Source organism: Pelodiscus sinensis, chromosome 18 (assembly GCF_049634645.1).
Source record: "Pelodiscus sinensis isolate JC-2024 chromosome 18, ASM4963464v1, whole genome shotgun sequence".
NCBI lineage: Eukaryota > Metazoa > Chordata > Testudines > Trionychidae > Pelodiscus > Pelodiscus sinensis.
Window position 1 is genome coordinate 21,823,747 of NC_134728.1, and position 14,920 is coordinate 21,838,666.

The 14,920-nt window shown below is 43.9% G+C and overlaps 1 protein-coding gene across 6 annotated transcripts in view; it reads right to left on the reverse strand.

Moving 5' to 3' along the window:
• NCOA3 (nuclear receptor coactivator 3) overlaps positions 1–14,920 on the reverse strand; it is a 182,331-nt gene that overhangs the window by 154,443 nt on the left and 12,968 nt on the right. For 5 of the 6 annotated variants that reach the window (XM_075901554.1, XM_075901553.1, XM_075901555.1 and 2 more), the window contains exon 2: positions 9,683–9,743. The gene's annotated coding sequence lies outside the window, so the exon portion shown is untranslated. The remainder of the gene's footprint in view (positions 1–9,682; positions 9,744–14,920) is intronic. The other variant, XM_075901559.1, reaches the window with a different exon arrangement.

Here is a 14,920-nt window from a genome sequence, read left to right on the forward strand (position 1 = left end):
AAACTGACTGGTTCCATTAGATTTGTTTTGGAATTCAGTTCTGTTTTAAAAAGACTGGGTAAGTGGGTACAATGTTGGTGAATAGGTGTTAAGTTATCCAGTGTGCTCTCATTTATCCAAATAGCAAGAATGGGACATGAATTTTATTTGGATGATAGGGAGTTTTGATAATTGTGAAGGAATTGAATAAGTAGTGTGGCAAACAAAATTAAGATTTTGGTCCTACCACGGTATTTGTAAGAACGTACATTTATTAAAAGCAGACATACACTAACTCTGCTAGCGAGTGACAAAGCAGTCATAGTAAGCAGCTACAATATGGAAAAGAACAGTTTCAGAAGCGTTTTTTGTACTGTTTAATTTTCTGCTGCCTGCATCTGTAACTGATGAGGAGTAAGGTGTGCAGGTAGTCACTGTTCTCTTGATGCTCCAATCTGAGGAAAAACTTGTTAAATGAAGGAACTGGTTCCAGGGCTGTTGGTATCTGATCCAAAGGCACTGCTAGCTTTGACTACAGGTTGGACCTCACTGCTCCATTATCCTTAGAGCTTGAGCGGTCACCAAGGAGGGAGTTTGCTGGACCAGAGGAGGTCAGGCGTTGGGCTCCTCCAGAGTGCCCATGGCTGCTGGTGGGGTTCCACTCCCAGCTGCCACCCCACTATGGTTGGTAGTGGCTCCCCCACACCCCATCACTACTCCAGCTGCAGACCAGGCTCACTGGCCTTCCACACTGTCTGAGCTCCCAACCACTGGCAGCCTCTGTGGCTGGGGCTCTATGGCACAGCAGTATCCTGCCAGACCATGAATGTTGCCAGCCCAGAGAGTCCTGGACCACAGAGGTTCAATCTGTACTACTTCTCATGCTCTTCAGCTCTATGAGCTTTGTGTTGATCTTGGGAGTTTTATCATCCTCATCATTCAACAGCTCATCATAACCCACAGGCTCTTAATACATTTAAAAGGCTATAGCACAGCAAGGAGACCCAGTACAAGCCGGGAATCAGCTGGCCCAGCTCGTGCTGGGTCTCCCCCCCCACCCCAAACTTTGCTTCTGATTTGTAAATGTATTAAGAGCTGGCAGGCTCTCAATACAATTAATAAGCAGAGTTTCTGCTTTTGGAGCTGGGTGCAAGCCAGGAATCAGCTGATTCCCAGCTTGTGCCTGGTCCCTGTTACTCTCCTGCCCCCCATGGACATGGTGCTGAGTGAACTAGCTTGTAAGCCAGCTCGCCCGGCACCAGCTCCTGCTCCCCCACCCCTTGCTGCATCAGAAAGGCAGCAAGGGGTGGGGAAGCAACTAGTTGCTTACATCGTAGAGGACACGAGCCTACACTTTTAGTCTTGTGCAGATGTTTAAGGATGGATTATTACAAACTGTTTCTATGCACACCTGCTGCACAAGCACAGACTGTACATTGTTGGGACCGCATGCCCAAACCTCCTTCGCCCGGCCCCCCACCTTTCAAACTCACCATGGTCAGTTTCTGGAGAGATCTGCATTTGCCTCTAGGGCAACAAGAGAAGAGGCCAGTTTTGTTCGGAGACATGCAGGTTAGTAAAATGTTACAGCCTTTATCAGAAACTGTACAGTAACTATTGTTAATGGTTACTTTTCCAGACAAGACCTTGAGATGTCAGGCACGCTCCCCCGCTAACAGAGTCCATCAACTAAGGGAAAAAACCTTTGACCAGAGAGGACCTAATCAAGGATGCTTGGAACATTCAAAGCTCCGAATTGAGAAAAGGGAGGAAAGGCAGGTCAAAGAGATGAAAGCTAGAACAGAAGCCACTGAGCTCATGCTAAAGCTCATAGAATACCAAACTAAGATTCTGAAGCGTCTAAACAAGATGCAGAGCAAACAGAACCAAAAGCCTCCGTCAGCACATGCAGAATTCTTTTCAAAGCAACCTTCCCCGCTACACCCACACACTCATTTTCACACACTGGTAATTATTCTTTTTCCTAGCATACTCCACTCTGTATCATAGCAGCTGCAACTTTGACTGCTTGACTTTACACAATTGTGAAGTTTTCCAGTAGCTCTTAAATCCCTTACCACCAATCATTCACCTTATGTGTGTGACTGATTGAAAGATCAATGAAGACAAAAGTGATTCATGTTTCCATGAGTGTATTTTATGTGACAACCCATACCAATTGCTCTGGCCTGTGTGGAAGCCTGTAATATCCCTTAGTTTCACAGGAATGCCTCACTCAGGATGAGCAGTGGGATGGGGCAGGGAAGCAGTCTAAGGATGGTAAGTATTGGGTAACTGACTCATTGAATAGTAGATACATTTTTGCATCAACTATTCCATTAATCAATAGGGCGCCTCCACCTTTGAAGCCCAAGAGCTGTTGCTACATTTCAAAGGTAAAAGTGCCAAAGCCCAGGATCAGCTGGGGACTCCCCCACTGACACCGGGCTCCATGCTGCACTGCCTCTTTGAAATGCTGAGAGGAACCCAGCATCAGGCTCCTCGTGCATTTCAAAGCGTCAGCGCCGCATGGAGTCTGGCGTCAGCTGTGGAAGGGAAGTATCAGGGGCAGAAGGGGCAGGGCTGGCAGCCCTCACAGCTGCTTGGACCACAGCATGCACATCCGCACCAGCCCTCAGATCCATGCAGAGCAGTGTTCTGGAGGTGATTTGAAGGGGGCCAAGGCTCCAGCCATCACCACTGCCTTAGTAGCAGCAGTGGCAGCAGGAACTCCAGCCTCTTTGTTGGACTCTTGGGTAACAAGGCCTGTGCCGTGGACCCCCCCTCCCCGGGGTCATCAGGCCTGCACATCTGAGTCTTCTTCCTCCAACACAATGTTAACAAATAGCTCTGCTGCAATGTTCTGAGCGCACTGAACACAGCACAGGAGAAAAGTCTGGGATCCATGATGCAGGAGCATGCACTGTCAGTTTCAAATAGCATAAAAGAAAGCCAGAACTCCAGGAAGGCTGAGAAGCAGAGAGGTGGCTAATGGGATGTTTTTCACATTCCAAAGGAGACCCCAGGCACTGTGGAATGCCTACCCACATTGTTAGCTCCTCCGTTGATACAACGACAATGCGGCAGTCAAAACATGAATTGGCAACTTTGACCAACATAGAATGTCAACAGTACTTTTGTCGCTAAATCTTTCCACTGTAGACATAGCCCGCAAATGCAGAAGTGAGGGGGACTGAACAGAAGCGAAGTAACGGGCTGGGCGGGGAACACAGGAAGAAGGTTCTAGAGTACACTTTTGTCCAGAACCTGGAACTGAACCCATGTATCTTGAGTCTCTGCAGTCTCCCCTCTGATCAGCAAAATAGCTATGAAACACAATGGCAGAGAGAATACATGCACCATCCCCTCTAGTGCATGTTTTGGTTTTCAGATTGCTTTTTTTAATGCTAGGAAAATGGAATCTTAATATTCGTAAACCTCTCTGGATATAAAAGTCAACTGCATAGAAAAACAAGGGACAGGAAATTGAGAGAGACTTGAAACAGACTGGACAAGGAGACAGATAGGTAGTTGAACTTGTTGGGCTATGGGAGTAGGTTGAGAAGCTTAAGGAATGAACTAGCTATGTGAGGAAAATGGGACAGGCATGAGGAGCCAAGTGTAAGTAAGAAACAGATACTGGTTGGAAGGAATGGGGAAACAGGCGATGAGCAATCCACTTGAGAGTTTGAAATGGAACCCTGATGAGTCTCATCATTCCTTCACTCTCAGCAAGTATCTATAAAATCTGCTGGCAAAGCATCCCATTCCCCAGTAGTGCTGCTAATTCATAGATAATTAACTACGGCTATCAGTTACTCGGGAGGTCTGTGCAATAAGTTAAAGGTTTTAACCCTTCTGATGACCTTCTGTATGTCAATATGGCAACACAATGAAATTTGGGTTTTTTGTTCACTCATTCTTTTTAATTACACCACCATACTAGGATAACTTGTACACAAAGGGAGAAATTAAGGTTGTAAAGGTGACCTTAATTCTAGCATTTATTAACTAGAATGCTGACTTGGCAAACTCTTTTTAATGCAGGGGTTTGTGTAATCTATAAGTTCAGCTCCACTTAAGATTCATGTGACTAGCTTTGACTGAAGAATCTGCTTGAAGGTTGGAGTAACTATTCCTTGCAACCTTACTCCTACAAAGTAAGATGAAGAGAAAGGCGAGTCTTGTTTGTTCTTCACTGGAGAGCATTAAACTCAAAATAACTAGGAGTTCTTTAAAATTACCAGTACAACAGAAAGGAATAATTTAAGACATTTGTATCTAATGACATTAAATTAAGAGAATAAGTTTGCTCAACTGAAAGCTTAGTTATGGCACCACAAATAAGTCACCCACTATAATCTCACAAATCAGTTCATCCTCATGTTTCCAGAAAAGCCAGCCTTCTATTAAGAGGAATAAGCAGATACTCCTAGACAAATACAGGAAAAAAGTCAACTAGTACAATCCAATATAACTCAACTACCATAAGTGCTAGGCCAAACTTGGAAGAAAAAAATACAAGTAATTCACTACAGTTTGCTATTAAGCATAGGTTTTAATACAGTATAGAACATTTCAAATATCACTTAAATTCTCTTTTAAAAAAAAGACTGATATTCAACTGCACATTATCCAACAATTATTTCTACTATCAGAAGCCTACTGAAAACTCATGTTGGAAGGAAGATGCTACTTACAAAAATAGGTACACAGCTTGGTTGTGAAAAAGTAACTCTTCCAAATATAAAGTTAATTTGTGAGGACAATGCTGTACCAAAATCCACAATTAACTGCCTAGAAGTGTTTTAAACCAGTATTTACACTGTACTTCCCTGGACAGGCATCTTTGGGACCGTCAAGTCCAGAACCAGGGACATTTGCCAGACCAAGGGAAGTTAATGCTAGCCCTCTGATGCCACTAGGTGTCCAGCTCCACTTCAGCAGCAGCAGAAGGGCTGGCACTGACCAAACAGGGCCTGGACGTGGCACTCAGGAGAAGAAGCAAGGTGGCTGAGGAGCCCTGCTGTCAGGCATCATGAGAACAATCCCTCAGCTGGTACTGGGACTGCAGCCTGGAGCACACCCAGCCCTCTGCAGCCATCCTTCCTCCTCTTCAGAGCATCCCATGCCAGTTCCTCCACCCCTCGCTCTCTGTTCTATCAATGCTGGTTCCCTGGTGCCACTGAGTGTGCCCCCCCCAATGATCAACTGGGAAGGTGGGCACTTGGGGGAAAGAGGTAGGGTGACTGCAGAGTTACAGGAGTGCAGCCCCATGGGAGTGCACTGAGCCCTGCAGCAGCTAAGCTGCTCTCATGGCCCCCCTCCAACAGCTGTGGGGCTCTGCTTCTGATCCCCAACCTCAGAGTTACACAGATACCCTGCCTCTCCCTTTTCCCCCTTGCTGAGCTTTGCTCATACCAGAAGCTCTGGGAGGGAAAAGACAGTCTTTACCTGGTGAATGCTCTAAATATACACATAGGGATGCGAGACCATAGTAGCCCTGAACATAGAGATCAAACCTATACACAAAAATAATTCTTAAGGGAGAAAGTGTTTTCTCCTAAAATAGGATTTGGCAAACTACAGGTAGTATGGTTAAGACTCCAGTTTAAGTATTACAACATGAAAAACTAATGTAACAATTTTAAGAGCTGTTATTATTGTACCTGTGCTCAGCTAGTTTAGACTTCACAAATTAAGTGATTATTTCATTATAAAAGCTCAATGAACAAACCACTGAAGACTTCTCTCTACTAGAATTTATTGAGACAAACATGATTGTACAAGTGTTTGTCCCCGGATTCCAGAGTCTTGGCACTCCTCATACTTGGCTTCTCTTGGAGCAACTTGTATTTGAATACTGTCCAGACATTCTACATCAGTTAAACCTAGAGAAGACATACTTGTAGAGTCTTGTCTTCACAAGGAAGAGAGAGATTTCTTACCACATAGCAACTAAGATATTAAAAGTCTTAGTTAAGATAAAAGTTTGTAATTTCAATGTGTTGGCAGATAACCCATAGGCTTCAACAGCTGACCTGAGGAACACATTAAGAATGTTAAGAGATGGGTAACTGACTAATCGACTACATGATTAGTCAATAAGGGAAGGTGTTGTGTCCTGGTTTGCGCTGGTCCAGGAGTTACCCCCGCTGTGGCTCTGCAGTTTTAATGTAGTAGGAGTTGGGCATGCAGGCAGCCTGGCTCCTACTATATTTAAACTGCAGAGGCACAATGGGAGTAGCTCCCAGATGGAGCCAGACTTGCTCAGTCCCAGTTTACACCAGATCCAGCCGTCTGTCCGCAGCCAGCTTGGGCTGCTGCGAACAGCGGCTGCTGCTGGAGCAGCCTCTGCCCCGTCCGCCTAGTCCTGCCGTGGGCAAAGGCTGCTTTGTGGTAGCCTCCCCTACCCCTCCGCAGCAAAGGGGGGAGGGGGGCAGGCAGCACAGCAGAGATGGTGCTTCTGGGAACCAGTTTGCAAGCCAGCTCCCCCCAGCACTGGCTCCTGTCCCTCTCTCCCCTGCCCTCCCCCCCTTCTTGCTGCCTCAGATACAGAGGCAGCAGAGAGAAAAGGGAGTAGTCTTTTCAACTACTTAATAAACTTCAGCTTATTGGGTCATTGACTACATCCTTAGAAAATACTATAATAAGATGGCCACCCAGGGTGCCCTCTGCAGCTTAATGTGTGCCTATTAGTTTCCCTTTGGTGTAGCCAAGAGCGCACGTGCACACACTCTCTGTTCAAGTCGAAGATCCATTTATGGGCAGGACTTATTCATGCAGTAATCCTTAAACCCCAATGATCAAACCCAGTTGAATTTCTACAACAAAAACTTTAAGACTGCAATTTTCCATGTCCCTCTCCCAAGGGATCGCTTCCAGGACACCCACCCATGAGCCCACCAGCATTTGGTTCTCTGTTCCTTTCTGTGCTTATTCCAGGATTCCTGGCTTTCCAGGCCATTTGAGTACCCAGCCTCAACCTCCCAAAACTAGCAAAAATTTAAACATTTAAGGGTAACAATAAGTTTTTGGAAATGGTGGCTTTATGTAAACTTTCAGGTTCAACATGTGAATGTTACATTATGATGTTCATGTCCATTTACTTGGGTAATGGGAAATTATGAAAGCTTCTACAGTTACAGTAAACTTCCGACAGTCCGGCATATTTGATAATCCGGCACCCCCTGGATCCTAAAGGTGCCGGATTATCGGAAGGAGGGGGCTACGAGGGGTCTAGGGTGGTGTGGGGGGATGCCACCCCACACCCCTTATAGCCCCCCCTTCCGACAGACCAGCTCTGCCCCAGGCATCCCCGATTCAGCCACTGTTGGTCAGTTTCAGCAGCAGCTGAATTGGGACGCCTGGGACAGAGCAGCTGGGGTGCTGCCGGGTTGGTCCTGCAGCACCAAGGGGCAGCGCTACGGGACCTACTGGCAGCACTCCAGCTGCTCTGCCCCCAGCTTCCCCGATTCAGCTGCTGGTCAGTTTCAGCAGTGGCTGAATCGGGGAAGCCGGGGGCAGAGCAGCTCCAATGGTCCGGCTGCCCGGAGCACTTCCAGGTTCCTGATCGTGCCGGACCATCAGGGGTGCCGGACCACTGGAGTTTTACTCTATATTGCTATTCAAGAGTTGCTTCATTAGGGTAAAGACTTTACTACGTATATAAACTGCATTGGCTCAACTAAGACAGGGATGGGGAAACTAAGGCCTGTTATTGGCCTTGATTTGGCCCACAAGGCTTTGGGGTCCCTGGCTCCTGCAGCAGGGAGCCCACATTTGTGTGGCCTGGACCAAAGCAAGCCATGGGCTCTGCTAGACTGGCCGAGGGCAATGGCTCTGTGCGCAGTCAAGGGAAACTGTCTCTGCACTCGCTTGCAAGATCCATGCCTGTCGCACCCATTAGCCATGAATAACGGCCAATGGGAATGGTGGGTGTGGTGCCAGCAGGCGCAGGGGGGTGTGGAGCCACCTGTGCACACACCTCCTCCCACAAGAGCTGTGAAAGTCCCTTGTCCCCTCCCACCAAAACCCTCACCCTCAGCTTGCTCCTGCACTCTAGGTCCTGCCCAGACCCTGACCCCCAGCAGACCGCTCAAACACACTGAACCTGAATCTTTTATTTTTGGCCCCACCCTAGAGCCTGGAAGGCCTCACAAAATCTATTAACTCTGGGGTGAAGCTGAGCCTCAGTGCTTCCTCCCCAGGCCACTCCCTGATACCCCATGGGGCTGGAGCTCAAGGGGAGTGAAGAGTGTCTATTTCTGCTTCTCAGTTGGGAACCATATCTGTGAAGGTTCCCCCACACACACCTTCTCACACGGGGGCAGTTCAGTAAGGTTTTTATTATGTTTGTTTTGGAGTTCTCACTTGTATGCTGCTGTTTTTTGGTAAGTCAGTGACTACCAACCCCCCCCCCCCCCCCCCCCCCCCAAAAAAAAAGTTCCCCACTCCTGAACTAAGGAGTTATTTCAAAACCAATTTAGTTGAACTATTGAAGGTGATCATGTAGACTATTTTCAGTTTAAGACTGAAGTTAGGAAAACATATTTAAACTAAGCACTAATAATCATTTAAGAGGGGTTTACACCAGTTTAAATTTAATTTTGAACTTAAAAATAATACAACTTGTGTTTAATCAAGTACTAAAAGAAGGATGTATGAGAACACACATGTCTTCTATTATCCTTTATTCAGTGAAATGCTATCAGCAAAGACTAGGCACTTGACTGAACCTTGGTGGTCACTTCATATAATTACTCTATGTGGGGCTGTCACCGTGGGAATACAATGGGACTGGTTAACTCAGAGCATTAGGTGCTCTAGAAAAGAACATGAAAACAACATTGAGACACAGAGGCTTCTCACAGCTTGTAGTGCAGGGATGGGCAAAATAAGAGGGCTGGATCTGGCCCTGTAAGACATTTGATTGGGTCTGCATCCACCCTGTCTTCCCTACCTGCCCACCCCGGTCAATCGAGACCTGAAAACAGGGGAGTGTGTCAAGACCCCTCTCCTTCTCCCTCCCATTTCTACCCCGCCCCCCCGCCCCCCCTCCCCCGGGTGCACAGCACCAGAGGGAACTGCCAACTGTTCAAAACAGCTTGTGGTTCCCCCTAGGTGCCACGTGCCCCTGGAAGGGTAGGGGGGTGGCGAGATACTTTGTGTGCTCCCCCAGCCAATCAAGGCCTAGGAATGGGGGGAGGAGCACATGAAGTCTCCTCCCACCTCACCAGGGGCTCACTGCACCTAAAGGGAACAGTCCCTTTCCACCCAAGGCCCTGACCCTTCAGGGGGCAGCCTGTGACGACTACCAACATTTGTGAAGTAGCCCCCCTGCAAAAATTATTCCCACCCCTGTTGTAGTGGGTTTGGCTGAACCCTTTCCTTTGATGCCTGGAGAGACCATTTAAGTGGTCTCATATTAAGACTTAACAGAAGAGTCACTTGGGCAAAAGATAAATATTCTTCACCAGACTTCTTCCCTTCATAGGGACAACTTTCCAACATGGTGGCTGGACAGATCCCTGCCTCGGTTTATGAAGCATCATGTGAATTTTCATTGCTCTATTAAATTCCATCTTCAAAACCAACATTAAGAATATCTGATTGCTCATTTACATAATTTCTAAAGCTACTATTAATGTCACTACACAAATACACTAACTCCAGTGCAAGTATTTCATAGACAGAACTTTACCTGCTTTGTACTCAAACAGTGTAGCTTTCTGAACTTGTCTTCTCAAAATCTCTCATGAGTGCTGAAAAACAAAAAGACAACCTTTAGTATTTCTAGGGTAGACAAAAGTCATATTTTGAAAGACTATCAAGCATGCTAGAGATTTAGTCTGTTCCAGAATATATTTTAAAAATAGGATATTAGGAATTCATTTGTAAGTCACAAAAAGGTTAACTTTTTAGTAAAAGTATTTTATGCAGAACTGTTGAAAAAATTCAGTTTGATATTTTTCAAATAGTCTGATTTCTTAAGTGTTCTGCACAGTTCTAGTAACTAGATATAGAACTGAAGCAAAAGTCAAAGAGGAATTCTCAAATAAATGGAATTATTTTTCAGTAAAACTCTTGCAGTTCTTAACTTGGATATACTGCTTACCATTTTAGAATTTATAAAACTGAAGAAAAATAGTTTAAGGATATTAATACCACAAGATAGAGAGGTCTAAATAGGTTTTACCTGATAAGAGGTTAGAATCTTCAGTATTATACACCATAAGTCAATGAGCCTTGATCATGGCCTGGAGACACATGCTACAGAAGCAGGTGAATCCACTCTATTTTTGGCGTATGAGTCTGTTCTAGAGACGGTCAGACCTTTTGTAGCCTAACCAAACAATTTGTCTTATTTTGGCCTATTAATATGATATTTGCTTTAGTTTAATATTTTGTGTGTTATCCTTACATCTCTTTAATATAGATTTGAAATATGCTGGTAACACAAGGGGCCTACAGAATCCAGGTTCTGTAAGATGGCGGATGGTAATAAGATATAAGTGGGGAAATATATGCTTTGTGTTTGTAATTTTCCATAAAGGGGTGAAGCAAGAGTATGCAGTCAGGGCAAGTTTATTTTTTCAGCCTTACCCGGAATTTATAGTATAAATCTGCTAACATGACAGTGATGGATGTTCTAATCTCTTTGTGCAATCGCAAGCAGATGGAGTTTTTAGATGGCAGTTTCTATACAGCTTCCCGCACTTTTTATGTGGTATAGGAATAGCATCCAAAAAGTCATCAGGCACCCATAATGAATATTCATAAGATACCCAAAGATTTCTTCCAATCAAAGGTGGTACCCTCAGAAATCTTGGGTGTTAGGCCTAATTATGGAAAAGGGGTGGTATATCTAGAATGCTCTGGCACCCAAAAGGGGTATTTAGGTCTAGTGATTTGAGAGATCGGGACTGCAATCGGACGCATAGTGGAGAGAGAGCAGTCCGTCCTGGGGCACGTGAGTATAAGGTCAGAGAAAGCTTAGGATTTTTCTCTATTCCTCTCTTTTATAACGGCTTCTTTTTTCTTTTCTTGCTTAAGTCTGCTTTTAGGAAACCTACTAACACTTGCTCCCAGGTCTTCCAGGGGAAGGGAAGTCACCCTTCTCCATCCAACCTTGGAATCCTTGTGTGGGTAGGAATAATTAGTAGTAGTACACTTGAATAAGTTTGGAGTTAATTGTGTTAATGACATCTTGGGAAGGAATTCAGGTGATTTGTGTTCTTACTGTAGTTTTTGCTGTAGTGATCATAATAATTACTCCATTAGCAATAAAACTGTTTTCCATTTCATTTTCTGAGTTAAGGTGTGGTTGTTGTCAGTCACCTGTTGACCCTCAAGAGAGGGAGCCTTATGGTTACACTGAATTGTGATCTGGGATAAAGGACAAACTGAGATTTATTCTGATCAGATTGGCAAGCCTTACCTATCCAAATTTTACAAAACTCCTTCCCAGGCTACACTTTATTGTTTTTAATCAATAGTAGAACATTTGCCTCTTTCCAGTAATCCACTCTTATGCAGTTCATATCTGCCTTTTAATACTGAATGAGCTCCGTGTTGTCAACTACTCCATCTTCCCTCCCCCTTCACAGTTACAGTATGAACTTATGCAGCTGGCCAAATATTCGATCTAGCATGTTAGACTTACAACTTCCACAGGTGAATCATGGACTGACCATGATCTCCTGCATTGTGCAGCTGGGGTAAGTGACCAGCTTTGAAAGCTTGTTCTTTCAGGCCAATGGAAGCAAACTGTTTTGTTCTGACAGACTATTCCTGACTGGATGGATTACAAGAAGTTTATGGATAGAAATGTAGCCGTGTTAGTCTGGTGTAGCTGAAGCAAAATATAGGGCTATGTAGTCCTGTATTTTGCTTCAAGAAGTTTATGCACCATCCACAAGGTAGCCCTTAAGCATCATCTTCTCTGGTTTTGTTCTCATAATGTACCTTCAGATGTAAATCACCTGCAAGAGTTAAACAAGAGGGTACACAAGAGTCACTAGCAGAAATCTTGGGCTGAAACAGAACAATTGGGGTGCATCTACACAGCACCCTTACCTCCAAATAAGCTACTCAATTTCTGCTACGCAAATTGAGTAGCTTATTTCAGCATTTTGTGCCGTCTACACAGAGCCAAATTTCAAAATAAAGTGCTATTCTGACAAGTCCCTTAACCCTTGTGGGATGCAGGTTACAGAGAAGCCGGAATAGCGTGCCCATTATTTCAAAATATATATTTTGAAATAACAGGCTTTTAAAAACTATTATAGGTCAACAGCAACTTCTTCTCAACGCACAGTTGTGATCCAGTAAATGAAACAAGCTATTTGGTTAGTCAAGAAATGATACAAGACAACATTTTATTATTCTCTCAACGTTGTGGCCTGATCTAAAAAACTGTGTGTAGTAATGCTCATCCCATTTCAGAAAGAATATATCAGAATTTAAGATGAGATAAAGAGAACAAGTTCTAATCGTCTCATAACAGCGAGAAAAAAGGAAATTTAGTAAAAATTGAAAAGGAAATACACATTGTATGGGAAAAGTAATTAATCTGCAGAAATTACTGAGGCAAGAACTTTATATTCAAAAAGGAACTGAACACTTATAACTCTGTACGTTGATATTACCTCTAATGACAAACTGTAAAATTTAATCTCTACTACTAATATCTATTAGAAGAAATCTGGATGAGGCCCAATATGGCATCCTCTGAAGCCTCTTGAGCGTCTGATAAACCTTTAGTCTGATCCAGCATGGAAACTCCTTTTCTTACACAAATGTTGGTCAGCAGAATTGCTCTGGGTTAGTCAGATTAACCCCACTGTAAGGATGGTTAAATCAGATCAATTGCTGAGCAAAGTAGTTGGAGTCCCTCCTATTCACGGGAAATTTATTTTGCAGATAGAACTGACAGCTGTACCCAGTCGGATCTGCATCCACAGATGCAGAGCAAGTGTACATAGAAAGGCATACTGTATCTTCTCTAAGTTTCAGTTGGTGTCAGTCTGAAAAAGAATTTAGGTCAGAAGCATAGTTTGTATCATGATGTCCTTCGAAGCTAATAATGCCTGGGGATCTCTTTTTGCTGCAGATTACTTAACACCTCTCAGAGGGCTAACAGTCTATAATTTTGAAAAATGCTCTAAGACACTCTGGAAAAAAAATAGTTGTTTGCTAGAGCTTCTTGGGAGGTTGAGATTGACTGACTGTGCTTCTGTAGTTCTCCTCCCCATCCCATAGTTTTACTTTTTAGATGGCTCATTTTGCTCAGTGCTATTTCTGTATGAATTGTAAGTTTAAGAGCTGCTAGAACACTTAATTCATGTTCCGTTTACTTATATATAAATTAAGGATAATGTGATGTTTAACCAATCAAAATGACTGGCTAGTAAGGGAAGTTTTTCAGCTGAAGATATGAAAGGTGAAGAAAAGCCCTAAAGACATCCAGTGCCGCTACGTAGGCCAGGCACGTGAAACTGGCATTTGGGGGGCCGCATGCGGCCCAATCTAATTTTTTTGCGTCCCACCAAAACATTTTTATAAAAGAATGAAGTGCGGCCTGCTGGCCGCTTGGAGCACATGGCCGGGTGCCTGCTCACAGATGGCTGGAACACTGTGCCGCAGCAACTGCTCACAGCGGGCCGGGCTGCTCTACACACGCGCTCACTGCCAACTGGGCTCTCCAGCAGGCGCTCACAGCTGGCCAGGCCGCTCTGCACACGTACTCATGGCCGGCTGGGTGCTCTGTGCGGTGTGCTTCAGCAGGCACTCACAGCTGGCCGCCCCGCTCATGCTGCCCCAGCACCTCAGGTGGCAACGTCAACTCCGAGACCCAGGTATTAGGTTGGGGGAGAGGGAGCTGGGAGTGCCTGGCTCTGGGGGAGGCATTAGGTGGGAGGGGGCTGGCTCTGGGGAAGGGAGAAGGCATTAGGATGGAGGGGGGGGGGGTGCTAGGAGTGCCTGGCTCTGGGGCAGGGGAGAGGCATTAGGTTGGGAGACGGGGGGCTGGCTGTGGGGGAGTGGAGGGAGATTGGGTTAGAACGCGGGTATGGGAGTGCCTGGCTCTGGGGGAGAGGAAGGGGTTATTTTGTTGATATTTTGTTTTTTTATTTATGTATTCCCAAATAAAAATCACAAAATGTATATTAATTTTATATCAATAAATGTCAATTTTTTGCAATTGCATGAATAATTGTATCTTTAGGCAAAATCTCAAACTTACAAAGTATCTGAAACCTTCACAGAAGTCTACTTTGTTTGATTAATCATGGTCTCTACTTGTTTTTATTTCAACAAAATAAGTTACATATACAAAATTTTAGAGTATCTTAAATTAATATTTTAATTAAAAATATACAATTAATTTAACATTTAATATGAGCAAATAATTTTACACAAATTATTGCATTATAATAAAATACCTAAAAATCTATAATAATAAATAAGTTAACATTATATTTAATTGGGTTAACCTAATCTTTTTATATAAAGTAAAAAGTTTTTATTCTCCTCTTGACTATATTACACAATTGCCAAAGTTAGCAGTTCTAAATTAAGTGATGAAGGATTTTACATTATACATTCCAGATTGAAAGTTTACTTTTGGAGTACAAGAGGGATGGTAACCACAAACATCAACATTTACACACTACACAGATCCAATATAATTACACAAACCCATAGTATTAGATCACCTATTAATTATAAACATTGTTAAATAGAAATTTAGTGTTAATTAGGAAGTGTAAATGTGTTTATGCTTTGCTCCCCTGTAAAATTCTGGCCAATCATTTCATCACCAAGAAGTTTGAAATTCTACTCAGAGTGGAACTGACAACAGAAATACCACCAACATTATCATATCTGCATGTTATTAAAAGAAATAGTGGAAAACTTCACCCACTGACATCCAGAACAT